Below are 13,983 nucleotides of genomic sequence, written 5' to 3'. Positions count from 1 at the left end.
ATATCGGCAAGAAAACGACTAAGTCGCCTGTTTTTGTTCTTCATACATAATACATGAAAGTGTATGCCGAGATAAATGCAACTGGGGTGCTTCTCTGGAATTCGCGTTAACGTCTGCACTAGAGGAAATTTGATAGACGACTTTAATCACAACATCAGTGCACCATTCTTATATCACCAGCAAGTGTGCATTTGGGCGCTCACAAAAGCGCAACAGCGCACATTGCGGCTGATTTATTACTTCACTGTCAGCCGTAAGGATAGTTGGGACCTGTGGTGCCTCTTGGCCTTATTGCGCCAAATAACAGCTGCTGTGCGCGTTTCTCATGAATTATTTCTCAGTCCTTGGAGAAAGGCGTGCAAAGTACAGTAAACAAACGCGATGTGTGTGTGTGTGCGTGTGTGTGTGTGTGTGCGCGTGCGTGCGTGTGTGTGTGTGTGTGTGTGTGTGTGTGTGTGCGTATGTGCGTATGTGCGTGTGTGCGTGTGCGTGTGTGTGTGCGTGTGTTTCACCAAAGAGCGGTGTTCCCATTCTTCTGAACACGCTAACCAAGGGGCATAAATTCTTTTGTTCCATGACTGTTCAGATGACTCACGTGAAACTAACAAACACGTACCAACATGTTTACATACGTACTGCGTCGGGGAAATTATATGAACAGGTATTGCAAGGGAAAAATATCAGAAAAAAAGATCCTGGGACTTCGGTCTCGCGTGTCTGCGACGTACCCAGAAACAACGCTACTAGAACCCCAGAGCAGCAGAGAGGCTGCTATACATTTCTTGAGATCCTCCACACTTTACGACCACTTGCGACTGGCTGAGCAATGGAAGCTTGCGCGTGCGTGCGCGGGCGTGCAGTGTATATTTCTTACCTCCTTGTTATCTTTCATTTTCCCTGTGTTTCCCTTTCCTTCTTTTCCAGTGCCGTGTAGCAAACTGGGCGAAGCCTGGTTAGGCTGTGTTCTCGCTCTCTTCTTTCTTCCTCATCTCTTCTACACATTCGCCACACATTTTGGATGCTATGTGAAGCAAAGATTTTGGCTACCGGCTTATAATAGCTTATAAATTTTCCCAGACCATTACTGCGTGTTTCATTGAAAGGAAGCCGGTCCGCGCGCACATGCCCTGACGAACTTTTGATATGTAGTGGTGTGACAGCTCCTATATTGCCTTGTACTTCTTCATTTGTCCTTATGTGCTCGAAACGCATATCGCGCACTTCTTTGCCAATCTCCCGCTGTGGGTGTGTTGAAACCTTTATCACCATCAACAACACGGGGCGATTATATCGAAGAAGTAGTTGACGTTGGCACGATAGAAGTTCATGTTCGACTGTGGCCTATTGGGTATGAAAGTAGGCATAGAAAGGTTTCGTTTATGACTGAAATTGTGCTCTTTAGCACGTGTATTTGTTGCAATGAGGATAATTAGGAATCACTTGTTCAATCGCGGAGTAATTTCGTAGAAAACAAGGCCAGCAATCGGGAAACCTTTAAGAACAGTAAATGTGGCAGTGCTGTCCTGCGTGGGAGCTATTCCGCAAGACAGCAGCAGGAGCACCCAACGGGAAGCCACGGCCGGTAGAGAGCGCGTCGCTTTGCAAGGAAAACTTCCTTTTAGAAGACACACACGCGCACATAAAGGAAACGAATCTCTATGCAGTTTCGTTAATGCGTAAATTTCCGGTGACAAGATTATCTTTGTTTCTCAAGCAATGCACTTTCTTTGTGTTATTCGTACATTGCCGGCCATCATATGTAACTTCTCATATGTAACTGGGATGCTCAGTTGGACACAGACAGAGCTAAACAAGTTGAACAGATTAATTAAAAGGCTAGTCAAAACAACAGTGGGGTTACCGATTAACACGCCGGATAATAAATTAATGAAACTGGGGCTCCACAACATAATAGCCGAGATAATTGAAGCTCAGCAAATTGCCCAGAGAGAGGCTCTCTGGAACAAGGCCATGTAGAGCGATACTAGAAGAGGTAGGGTGGTGCCCAACCGAATCCAAAATTTCAAGTGAAGGCACAGTAGAACTAAACGATAGCATAAGCGAGATAATCAAGACGACTCCTTTCCCCAGAAATATGCACCCGGTGCACAACCTGGACAGACGAAAGGCAAGGGCCAAAGTTCTCCTGCAAGAGATAGAACGCGACAGAGAACATGCGGCTTTTGTAGATGCTGCATGGGTCAGGAGAAAGAAAGCCTGTAGTAGTAGATGCAGATGGTCTCACTCGGTATGCTATTACAATCATGACTAAAGAAACGACAGTCGCGGAACAAGTAGCGATAGCATCGGCTTTATGGAATAATAAGTGGACGAAGATTTACAGTGACTCTAAGATGGCTATTACACACTTTACCAATGGTTTTGTAACCAAAAGAGCTGCCCAGCTGATCGGTGACTTGGACAGCCAAGGGATCGAAATCCGCTGGTTTCCTGCGCACATGGGGTCTGTCGATCCATCTCGGAAAAACTTAAACGGGATGGCTAACGCAGCTGCACGAGGACTTACTATCCGTGCACTACGTGACCAGGACCTTAATAATATACAGGAGGAGAACAGGGAAGGGACCAATTACTTACATATAATGAAATCACGAGGCCTTACTACATGAACAGAAGGGAATTCCCAGTACCACACGCTAAGCTCCATAGAACTCAAGCGGTGACTCTGAGATTGTTGCAGACAAGAACTTATCCAAGTCCAAACTTTATTAATAAGCTATATCCTGAAAGAGAGGTACCAATCAATTGCGAGAAGTGTAATGGCATCATTACTCTGGATCACATGCTTTGGCAGTGTCCTGTGACTTTCACAGACTGTGACAAAGAGAGAGACTGGTGGCAGCGAGTCCTACACAGTGGAGTTCTTTTCGATCAAGTACAGGCCGTCCAGAAGGCCCACGATACAGCGGTAAGGTTAAACTTTACTGTCCCGACGTGGGAGCCACCTGCGTCAACCTAAGGGTTGATCTTCAGGACATTAAATAAAGTTCATCATACCATACCATACAATACTTGCCCAGAAGGACTATTCTACGGCCATAAGCGAAGAAGTGTCTTTTTCGGTATCGCTTGATCCCATGGAATACAGTCATACGTTGCTTTTGCTAAGGAATAGGGATCTTTTATTTATCACAAACTAGCCTACTCTTCAAATAAGAGAATTAATTGAGTGTGCAACGGACGGAATCAGTCCACTTCTTCCTGCATTTACTGTGTATGCTTATTGGCGCAATTTACTAAACAAGCTGAGATAAAAAGAAATTGCATTTTAAGTTTCGATAACAAATCTGTACTTTCGGAAGTACTACAACTACCGCACTATCACAGACTATAGTCTGCTAAAGTTCGCATGCACCCGCCCGCGTAGGAATGAAACTTTGGGAACACTGTTTATCAGTGTCGTAGCTGTGGGGTCTCCCTAATTTTGATTAGTTTTGAACAGTCAACTAGCTCCGAACCACGCTGTACTTAAGGTTAGACCACACGTACTCTCGGCAGCGCGCGCTCACTCATGGTCGCTCCTGGCCAGACGCCACGGTAGACTTCACTTCGCCATTCAGCTATTGATGGCGCTTCAAAATGCGCACTTTCAATGTTGCTACTACCCGTCGTTAAAGCAGGTGCAGGACAAAGCTGTGGCGCATAACGTAACACGGCCAGACTGGAGCACGTGAGCACGAGCGCAGACTCCAACCCTGTCGTGCACTTCCATCGCTTAGTACTCGCTCGAGCGAACATCAAGGTAAAGTTTGTTCGTCCCTGAAAAAATTGTGCGAAATAAAAAAGTACGAAATAAAACGAGCTACTCACGCCTCACTCACGCCTCACTCACTCAGCTACTCACTCAGTGTGAGAATAGCCGCGCGCAGCTATCTAGTGTGGTGTAGCATATGCCAAAGGGATGACACGCCGTGAACTTAACTGTCGGCTGAGGGATAGCCTCTAAGTTTGGTGACTCGTACGCGCCATAATCGGAAGTAGTACTCGCACACTGGCACACGCAGCATACTGCTGCACGTGGTGACAATTTTATCGCCCTTGGTTGTTATACAGAACCTCACGTCGACGCCGACAGCAGCGATAGAAATGCGCCTGGGTTGTCTACGTAATTGTTATCGCAATAAAAGTGGTTCAGGACACCTCTGAAAAGGCGATAACTCATAATACATGGGTTCCAATACAACAACTTGACAGATAACAATTACATTTTCGGTCGAACATTCAGTCTGATTGAACCCATTTGTGGGAGGCATGTGTGTTTAGCCTCTACTGGCGTTTCAATAAATGCATGTGTCCTCTTGCATATTGACGGCTATACTCTCAGGAAACGCAACTCGTGATTCGTAAGGACGTGCTTGTGGGGTGCGCTTTCTGAAAAGTAGTTATTTCGAGGAACGAACTCTATATCGAGCACGTATATGCAGCATATATACTTGAACCATTTTGTGAGGAACCGTTACCATCATAATTTTTTTAGGTTAAGGTTTGGTTTGAGTTCAAGCACGTTCTAAGGATGTCGGTTTGGGCTTGGGTTTTGTTCGGCACCCTGTTAGTAAGTCTAATGCGCACCCGTATTCTCTGTGCAACAAAGTGTGCTACTTAACTGGTGTATTGTGCTAAGGTTACTACGTTTCATCTTTGCGAAAATAAATACATCGAATTTTATACGCGCTGAGCGGATTCACACGCGCGAGGCAAAAACTAAGCCCTATTTGAAGTGCTGCGTAATACTGTTACTTTCTCTGTTATGACGATGAGCAAAACGAGAACAAGGTAAAAGCAGGCGACAACGGTTCGACAAGTGGACTTGTCTTTCTCAAGGCCTTGTCTTCTTCAAGGCCTTGAAAAAGACACGTCCACTTCTCGAGACGTTGGCTCCCGCGTTTACCTGGTTCTCGTTTTTCTCATAGTCTTGAATTTCCGTCTCCCGCCTTCACCGTGTTTTCTCTTGATTTCTGCTTTATGCGTTATAGAAAAGTTGCCAACATCAATCGAAACCTATTGGCAGCGTTTTCTGCCATTTGCTTTCATACCTCATTTCACTCTGTTTCAACAGTGTTCAATATCCTTTCTGTAATGCCTTCGAGCCTGGAAAGTATGTAAATAAATGAATGAATGAATGAATAAATAAATAAATAAATAAATAAATAAACAAATAAATAAGTAAATAAATATATAAGTAAATAAATAAATAAATAAATAAATAAATATTGGCTTAAACGTTCCTTTCAGGGACTATTGTACCACGTCTATTCCGACATGCTCGTATTTTCTTCCGTGACACTAGAATTCCATTTTCTGTCTTCGATTTCCACTCCTTCGTGGGTGACGCAAACGTGCGTAGCAACGCTGAGAATAAGACCTCGTGTTAAAAGGCGGAGAGGGGTTGAGCAAGCAAGAAGAAGTAGGCCTAACAAGACATGCAACGCGAAAGAGAACATAGAAGCCCTTTACACTTTATTTATAGCCAGCAACGTTGTTGCAGAGATGTCACAACCAAGCAATTGGTCTCGTATTCTGTTCTGTTTCTTATATTTCTTTTATAAGAAAGAGCCATGTTCTTCTTTTTTGTGTCACAAAAGTGAGCTTTCTTTTTCGCTCTTTGTGGCTCTATGATAGAGGGCATTGATAAGCTCTATTGTGGTGACGAATACAATTCAGTGGTGCTCATACATGTACGGCAGCTTCCACTGATCGATGGAGAGTAGAGCAAGTGTTTCTTTCCCACCTAAATACCACCAATTCACCGGTTCCGAACTAATTGTGAACAGTGGTGAAAAGAAAGGCCATAAAAGCTCTGTAACGTGTAATTGAGCCAGGGATTAAAGACAATAAAAGAGGTCGTAACGAAGCTTCATTGTGGCTGCAAGTGCTGACGCTGACTAAGATTATATGAATGTCTTTCTTTTTCTCATCAATTACATGATTCCTAACTTGCCGCACGTAGCAATTCAAGAAGTTGCGGTGACGTTTCACTTCGTGAACGTGGGAGACGCGCAACCGTATGTGTGCCATTGCCCTTTTCTGCATTGTGGGTACAATGTTTTAAAAATTCATTGATTTAAGTGTGGTCGTTTTTTCCGGGCTAATTTTTTATTTAGTATGTTCTACGTCCTATTTTTTTTTATGAAGTGTACAGTGTCATTAGGAGAGATGGTAATGGACTTTAAGGAAATGCACAGCCTTTATTATTTCAAGCAATTTGGTAATACCTATTTACGCTATTCATGTTCCGCTTCTTCTTTTGCCTCTTCGGGAATTTCCTGGGCACGTTAAGCGCCCGCCTTTTGCCGGACTTGTTCACCTCGTGCCCGCCGCTTGGCGACGACTTCGGGATTGGTCGACTCACGCTCGGCCTGCCGCCGCCGGCGTCGCTGCTTCGTCTTTCTGGCTCGGCGCTCGACCTGCCTATCCCGAGACGCGGTCGGTATGTCCACAGCGCACACAGAACCCGTAGCAACTGCCAGAGGAGGTCAACCCAGCGCGCCTCCGCCTACCTTCCTCCTCCGCGCCGCTTCGCCTTCTTTGTGCTTCCTCGATTCGCTCAATGCCACCTAGACTTCCCTCCAGGTGGCACTACTTCGCCGAGCGCTCAGCACGGTCCTCCATACATTCACAGGCGCGCGATCACTTCTCCACCTCCAAGCACCCTACTCCACCAGCACTCCCTTCCCTCGCTGCGACACAGACAATCTCGCCGATTTCACATACAGGCCGCGTACGCTTGCGCGTAACGCCCTTAACTGACGATGGCTCTTTCGACTGGAGAGGTGTTTGGTAACACAACAGTTTATGTTCTTTTACCCTGTTTAAATATGTTACTTCATAAATATATTTGCGACAAATCCGATACAAGAGGATGAGGACGAACGAACGGGAAAAGGCAGGGACGTTAAGAAGTAATACGTCTGGTTGGCTACCCTATTCTGTGGGACAGGAAAGAGGGAATAGAAAGAGTATGTATTTAGTAGCCTTAACACATTATTACCGCGATAAAGCTTCATTTCCGTCCAGGTATCGCACCTGCGCCCAGAATGTTATAGCCGATAAGGACACGCGACACAACTTGGAACTAATCTGTGTAATTGACCCACCATCATGCCCAACATAACTGTTGATATATATGGGACGTATCAAAATATACAGCGTGTTTCAACAAACTCTTACAGGATTTTTTTTTAATTGCCTAATGCAGATATCAAAATTCTAGTCCATGAGCCGGTCCACTCGAAAATGTGGACATTACTTACACAGAAAGTTGAAATACTTAATCGACTAATTAACAAAAATTATCTAATTAAATTTTAGGTAAGTTCTATATGGTACATATTCCAATTTACAAATTGTAGCTGAAGACTTGGCAAGGCAGAATTTCTCATAACCAATTATCAGGATGACGCCAGTTTTGATATAATAATTCGCGAACTTAGCGGCGAAGTGCATTGGGGTTCTGTTACGTTTCAGCGTCAATGCATAAAACGACGTTTTGTTAGAAAAGCAAGTTTGAAAAGCAAGTTTACCGCGAGTTTGATTGTTTTCAAGCGTATATGCCTTGCTGTTCCACTCTCTAGAATTTGTAAATTGCCATACGTGCCATAAGTTATTTAGATAAAAACTTAATCAGTGAATTTTAGTCAATTAGCTGATTATGAATTTCAACTTTTCGGGCAAGTAATGTCCGCCTCTTCGAGTAGACGAGCTCACGGATTAGGATTGTGTTGTGTGCCACAACCAGCCTTTAAATACGTTTGAAAGTGTCCGCTGAAACACCCTGTATGTTATAATTTTGCTCTTTGGGGTGAGTATATGGCTTCTTTGGATATTTTCGTAAAGGGGCCCTCATCAGCTCTGGCCATTTTGAACTGACAAGCCCAGTGCATACAATGCGTTCTAATGATAATTCCTGCAAAGCATTACAGCGTTACTCGCCGCCAAAAAGCGCTGAAATTTAAACCGAACACCCTGCGCCCTTCTCCTCGCGGGCGCCACGCTCCCATCCGAAGAGTCGACGTCAATCGTGCAGTGTTGCCTATGTAGTTCGCCGTGCTTTGACTTCACTCACAGCGGCACATGACTGAGAGTTATTAAGGCCGCAGCTGTTATTTCTTTTATCGGTTGCTTAAATAGACGAACTAAGGTTTAGAGAAATAACAAAACCATTAGACCGAATGTCTGCGTGTCTGTTTTACTTCGTGCCGTAGCCAGATGTGCTTCCGTTTGGTTTGCTTGATCCCATGTCATGCAACCTCACGCGCAAAGAACGAAACTAGGTAATTTTCTACCATGTTTCAGCGTGCGATAATGCTCTGTGATCCGCTTACGTCTCCCTCAGTGTTCGTGTAGCACTGACTTGTACCCCTACTCAGGTGTTCTCGTGCACAACGCGCAAAATAGTGGACTGCAGGAAAGGAGGCAAACGAAACGGGCAAACGCGCGTGAGACCTCAACGGAAGTGCACCGCGCAGCAGAAAAGCGAGAAACATATTCACTGACGGTAATGATATTCCCTAATGCGAATTTGGGTACAGCTCTATACGTGTTTTTGTTTCGCGTTATATTGCCTGGCGCGGACAACATGTCTCATGCGGCACGTTGCAAACGGAGCGAAGTTTGGCGCGACTGTCTCGCTAATCGGGAGATCGCGAGATGCAGCGCGTGGGTGACGCGTCGGCGCGATTCGCTGCAGCCGCCGCAGACATGGCTCCACTCATGCAGTGCTTTGTTTCCATATATAGTATCTGTGGCGTCATCGGAGAACAGACGACGCGCGTTACTCTGACGCCACCTCGTAGCCAGCATCACCGCAAGCCCCTGTTGCCGTGACACTATGCGCTTTTCTTCTTGCGCTTTCGCGATACCTTCCTCTTCAGGGTTTCTCGTCTCACTCTCTTCGCTATGGCCGTCTTTCATCCCCTGCAGCACCCGGTGTTCGCTCTTTCACCCTTCGCTGTTCTCGTTCACTCGGTTACGAGGGACACCGACGCTGACGCTCACCACAGGAACGGGCACCTAAGAGCTGCGCTCTAACGAATGCGAGGCCCGTGACGTATGCGTCAGGCTATCCTCCGGCTGTGGAATGGGAAAACGTAGGGAAGGAATTTCGTTTGCGGAGGCTAGACGGGAGCAAGTTAAGCCTGTGTTGACGGTGATGCTCGCCACCTGAAATCATAGGCTCGGAGCACTTGCAGCATTTTTATCTCGGCTATTAATGAACCAACATGAAAAATTCCTGTGGTAGGAAGCGCCCTAGAGGGCATGTAACAATTTCCAGCCTATAACCAAAATTTTTTAAGTGTCCTTGGGAGGGACTCTTTAACGGAGCTGCGTCAGAGTATAAAGCCAAGCAGGTTGCATAAAGGCAACGTTAGCGGTATCAATAGGATTCATTTCCATAACAATTTCAATGAATAAGGAAAGGGCAGTTGTGGGCTTTCAAAAGCGTGTATTGCTTGATTAGCTTTATATATATACATATATATATATATATACTGAGTCACTTCAAGGGGGGTGCAATAAACTAATTATTTGAATGATATTGCGTAAAATAGTCATTCAGATTGTATGCTAGCATACTGTTGCGAAGAAGAAGCATTTCAACGATGTCGCTGTCCACGAGATCAGTTCTCGTGCTAGGCTGGTACCACCTTGGCTTTCATTGATGCTCTGCTCACTAAATAAATCGCTCTTCCATAATAATATTATGTGCCCAATATCGTTAGGCTCTATGGCCCGACTACGGCTTGTCTCGTATAAGACAGCTTAGCGCTGTGATTATTTAAGTCAAGTAATTGAAAAAATATTACCATTATAGTTTATCGTATATCGCTGCAACGCGAACTAAGCAGCGAGAGCACAGCGCATACGAAGCTATCAGCTCTCGGCATGCGACTAGACTGTGTACCCGTCGCAGATCGCTTTCAAGAGAGGGCACGCGCGGCCGTGCTCAGCCAGGCTATACGGAGCCGCCGCCGAAGTAGAGCGACCCCAAATACGCACCCCGGCCCCTCTCCCGGCGCCTGGCGCGCGATGTGGTTGCTTTCATGTGGTTGCCTTCCTCCCACGCGCGCGCGAGATGGAGCCACCGTACTCGGCTCACCCAGGCACGCTTGCACTTGCTCCCACAGCATACGGCGCACGGCCACGATGTTATCGTAATTACTTCGTACGGAATATCACGGCAACGCCGAAGGCGGCGATGACGGCCGAAATGCGCTTGGAGTGTTCTTGTACTTCATGTCGCAATAAAACCCGAAGAAAAATGGGTATGGTAATATTTATGTTGACATCATTCTCTTGTGCCATAGCTTTTATACCTAGACTGAACGCCCATTAGTACGAGCATAATCATTTCGTACTCTTTAATACACAAGAAACACTGTATATTTAAATTGCATTTGAAGAGAGAGAGAAATTTCAGTTGTAATCCCTATTTCTGAATATTTCTTAATGTACAATCTTATCATGTGGTTGCCTACAATATAGAACGCTTCAGTGTCTCAGAGCTCCACATTGGCTACGTCATAAGCCTCCAGTAGAGTATTGTGGGTCAATTTCACTTCCAGAACAAGCAAGTTCGCAAGTTCGTTTTCTGTGTACCAATGCCTCAAAACATTGGTAATATAATATATTTGTAATTTGTACTGTCCTCACTATTATCATTGAACCCTTCGTTAATTGATTACTTGTATAATAATTATTTTACTTGTATTTACGAGTATTCACTTCATTCTAACTTTATTCTATATGATCCTGTACTGGGGGGCGGGGAGGGGGGGGGGTTCTACCATATTCTTCGATATTTTCTCTTTTTTTTATTCCTTAACAATAACTCCTGTTGCAGCCTTGTGCTATGGGACCTCTTTCTGTATACTAAAATATTCATGCATTTGTGCGCATTTTCTGAATAACACACTAATTGAATGATTGAACTTCAACCACATCTTAATTGAACGGGACGGCACTACCACGACACTCTGGTGCATTCTCATTTGTCACCACCCTGACACAGTCGCGGAGCGCAGCAGTCGAATAGGTGAATTGTTGCTCAATATCAGGGCATCATAGCCATGCATATTACGCAACGAACTTATCTGATTTTGGTAAAATAACGTGTTCTCCACGAAGTGCATGGAAAAGAATATAAATATGCGAGGATGGCTGAAAGCCAGAAAGACGAATAATACCAGCATTGTGAAGGCTACGGCCGCGATGGCCTGCTTTCATCACATAGTAAGGTTGTCCGAATCTTTCCTGCAATAAATCCATGACCAGTGAAACGCACGAGCAGTGATAGCAATGATAACAATTATACCAGTTATTTTTGCTAGCAGGTCTGCCACCGAGAAGTGAAACACTTATCCTGTTCTATACTGCGTTTGTAATACACTACAATAGATAATTTAAGATTGAGTGCATAAAACGCCAGTGTGTGAAAGTCTAGAACCGTAACGACGACCCGTAAGCTGTTCACGCCAGGTGTTGATCTAAAGTGGAATGCAGCGATTTTTTTTTAAATCTAGAAGTGTTTCAACCCCGCAAAACAAATAAGTGGGCCCGACAAAAGAGTGCTTGATTATATTGCAAACACTTTAAGCCCGTCTATCGCTACGAATAGTCAAAGTCAAATTCTTTATTTATGCATGAAAACACAATGAATGTGTGTCCAGTGCTGTTCGAATCCGTAGCCGTCGGCTAGTTATGGGTCCAAGAAATGAAATTCTATAATGCATACATTTCGTCACATGCACAAAAAAGAAACTTGGAACAATTAATAACTTGTGCTTTCGCAAGCAAAAGCAAGATACCTATTGACTCTTCGTCGCCAGGACTATGAGCCTCGTCGAGACAGTAAATATTGTAGGAGTATCCAATAAATATATTTACCGGAGCATTCAAAAGCACGTATCATCAGTTGCACTTATCGATGTGAAAGGGCAGAAGCTATTATCCGCCGTTGCCGGGCGAATTGGTGAAACGGTTGCCGCTATTTCGTCTGAAGGAATAAAGTGAAAATAGCTTGGTCCTCTAGACGAATCGATTGTTCGCATTCGTTCCTATTTGGAGCTTCGCGATCTAAGGCTATCACGGAATGTGGCAGCGCGATCGGAATAAGAAGGAAGAATAAATTCTCCGTACTCTGCTGTAGGATTGTCTTCTTTATCGTGCAGCAAATCGCTCTCATTGTCGCAACAGCTATGTGGCACTTTTAAAAGTAATACGAAAGCACTATTTCACAAAACAATGTGACATTCGCACATCAGATGTTCTTCTTCAGCATGGTCCATTCCTGACGTGACAATTTAACTCGCAATGACGATTTTAGAGGCTCAATCTAGAGGCAGAAAAAAAGAAAGCAGGGCGAATATCTAAAAGGAGAAGAGATGGGAAAAAAATGAAGATTCCAAGAGCGACTGTAAGGCCACTGAGGTACGAAGTGCTAAATAAAGTAAGATAGAAATGCACAGACGCACGCCGACAGAAAAGACATGCGTACCAGGATAACAACCAAGGATGCCATTGGCAGATGCACACAGCACTCGGTGTAAATTGTTCCGTGAGACGCTGCGATGCCGAGCAGCCGGATCGTAGAGACAATCAAAAAAGAAAGGTAGTGAGAGACAACCAAGACTACCTTGCCCTGACAACTTCGCATTGAGTACCAAAGAAAGACGTGCTACTGAAGAGCCAAGCACTGGAGCTTTTTCATTGAAGCTTTTTAGGGCGTCTTTGCAACTCAACTATGCGTCGAAAGATGTGAACTTCGTCAAGCAAGAAAAGGGCGTCTAATTCTCTCTTTTTCAGCGGCCATATTTGTTTCTCTTCTCAGCTTACACGTGTTTTTTGCACGGTTCTAAGCCTGCCCTAAATAATTGTTTTTATTCCATTTCAGGTCAAAATGGAGGATTACTAAGAGCCATGTAAAAAAAGAAAAAGAGAAGAAAACAAGCATGAAACAAGCGCTTCTGCGATCCTAATGCATAATCCTAATAATGGACGCAGTTTTCTGTTTCTGCGTTTTCCTTGCACTGACAACCTTGGTTTCATCAATCTTGAGCACTCCCTATAATAGGGATACGCAAAGCTTCTTTAAATATACATTTACTGTTCGTTCATATGTTTCATTTTTTTCAGGTTGTTTTTCACTTACTCGAAAGTGAAGAATGTTTTGAATTATACATCAAGATGACGATGACTTTCCTTATCGCTTCAGGCTTCATGCTTCAAGGGGCTGCTGATACGAACATTAGTGGTTAGCGGCGACCGACAAGCTTGTACGCAACTAATAAAAAAATGAAGAAAGATAAAATAACAAACAGAATTGTGGGACCTTGGAGAGTCAGAGATCAATGTTAAACAAGGCTGTTTGTAAAATTATTCAGTGGAATTAGGAATTTTCCTTTCATGTATTTAAATAGAGGCAGTTTAATAGGTTACCGACATATACATCACTCGTTGGAAGAGTTGCCCACATATAACGCTTTCGCGCACTCAGTTTAGAAACTTTCAACGAAGGCGTTGGTTCACTCAATGAATGAATGAGTGAACTTTATTAACACCTTCGACTACGCGTCAACATTAGCCATAACGTTTCCAACCATGCCAGATTCCCTGCGCTTAGCATCCTATCGAATTTTGCTGTTCAAGGAACGGAAAAACTGGTTATGCAGTGTGCTCTCCCAGCGCCTTAGCTTGTTATGGATGAAATTAGGCGTCGATGTTACGAACTGTTACAACACGAGAGCCCACCCAAACAAGAGCCCCTAAATGCCACGTTGCCGAGATTTATTTACGTCAGGTCATGCTGCTCACAACTAAACGCGTCCCAGTAGGGGCTTCGCGGGACACCGGCTTGTACGGTAGACTGCCCCTGCTGAAGCAGAGACGCTGCTGCACTTCGGATAAATCGCGGTGTATCGCCTGAAGTTTACTTTTGCCTTTGCTAATACTGCTTGGAACTACTTG

General features: G+C 44.5%; 1 protein-coding gene across 1 annotated transcript in view; it reads right to left on the bottom strand.

Moving 5' to 3' along the window:
* Positions 1–13,983, bottom strand: part of LOC129387563 (uncharacterized) — an 849,695-nt gene that overhangs the window by 35,468 nt on the left and 800,244 nt on the right. The gene's annotated exons all lie outside the window — the stretch shown is intronic.

This window comes from Dermacentor andersoni, chromosome 2, assembly GCF_023375885.2.
Source record: "Dermacentor andersoni chromosome 2, qqDerAnde1_hic_scaffold, whole genome shotgun sequence".
Classification (NCBI taxonomy): Eukaryota; Metazoa; Arthropoda; class Arachnida; order Ixodida; family Ixodidae; genus Dermacentor; species Dermacentor andersoni.
Note: the sequence above shows the minus strand (reverse complement) of the source record. Positions and strands in the feature narration are given on the sequence as shown.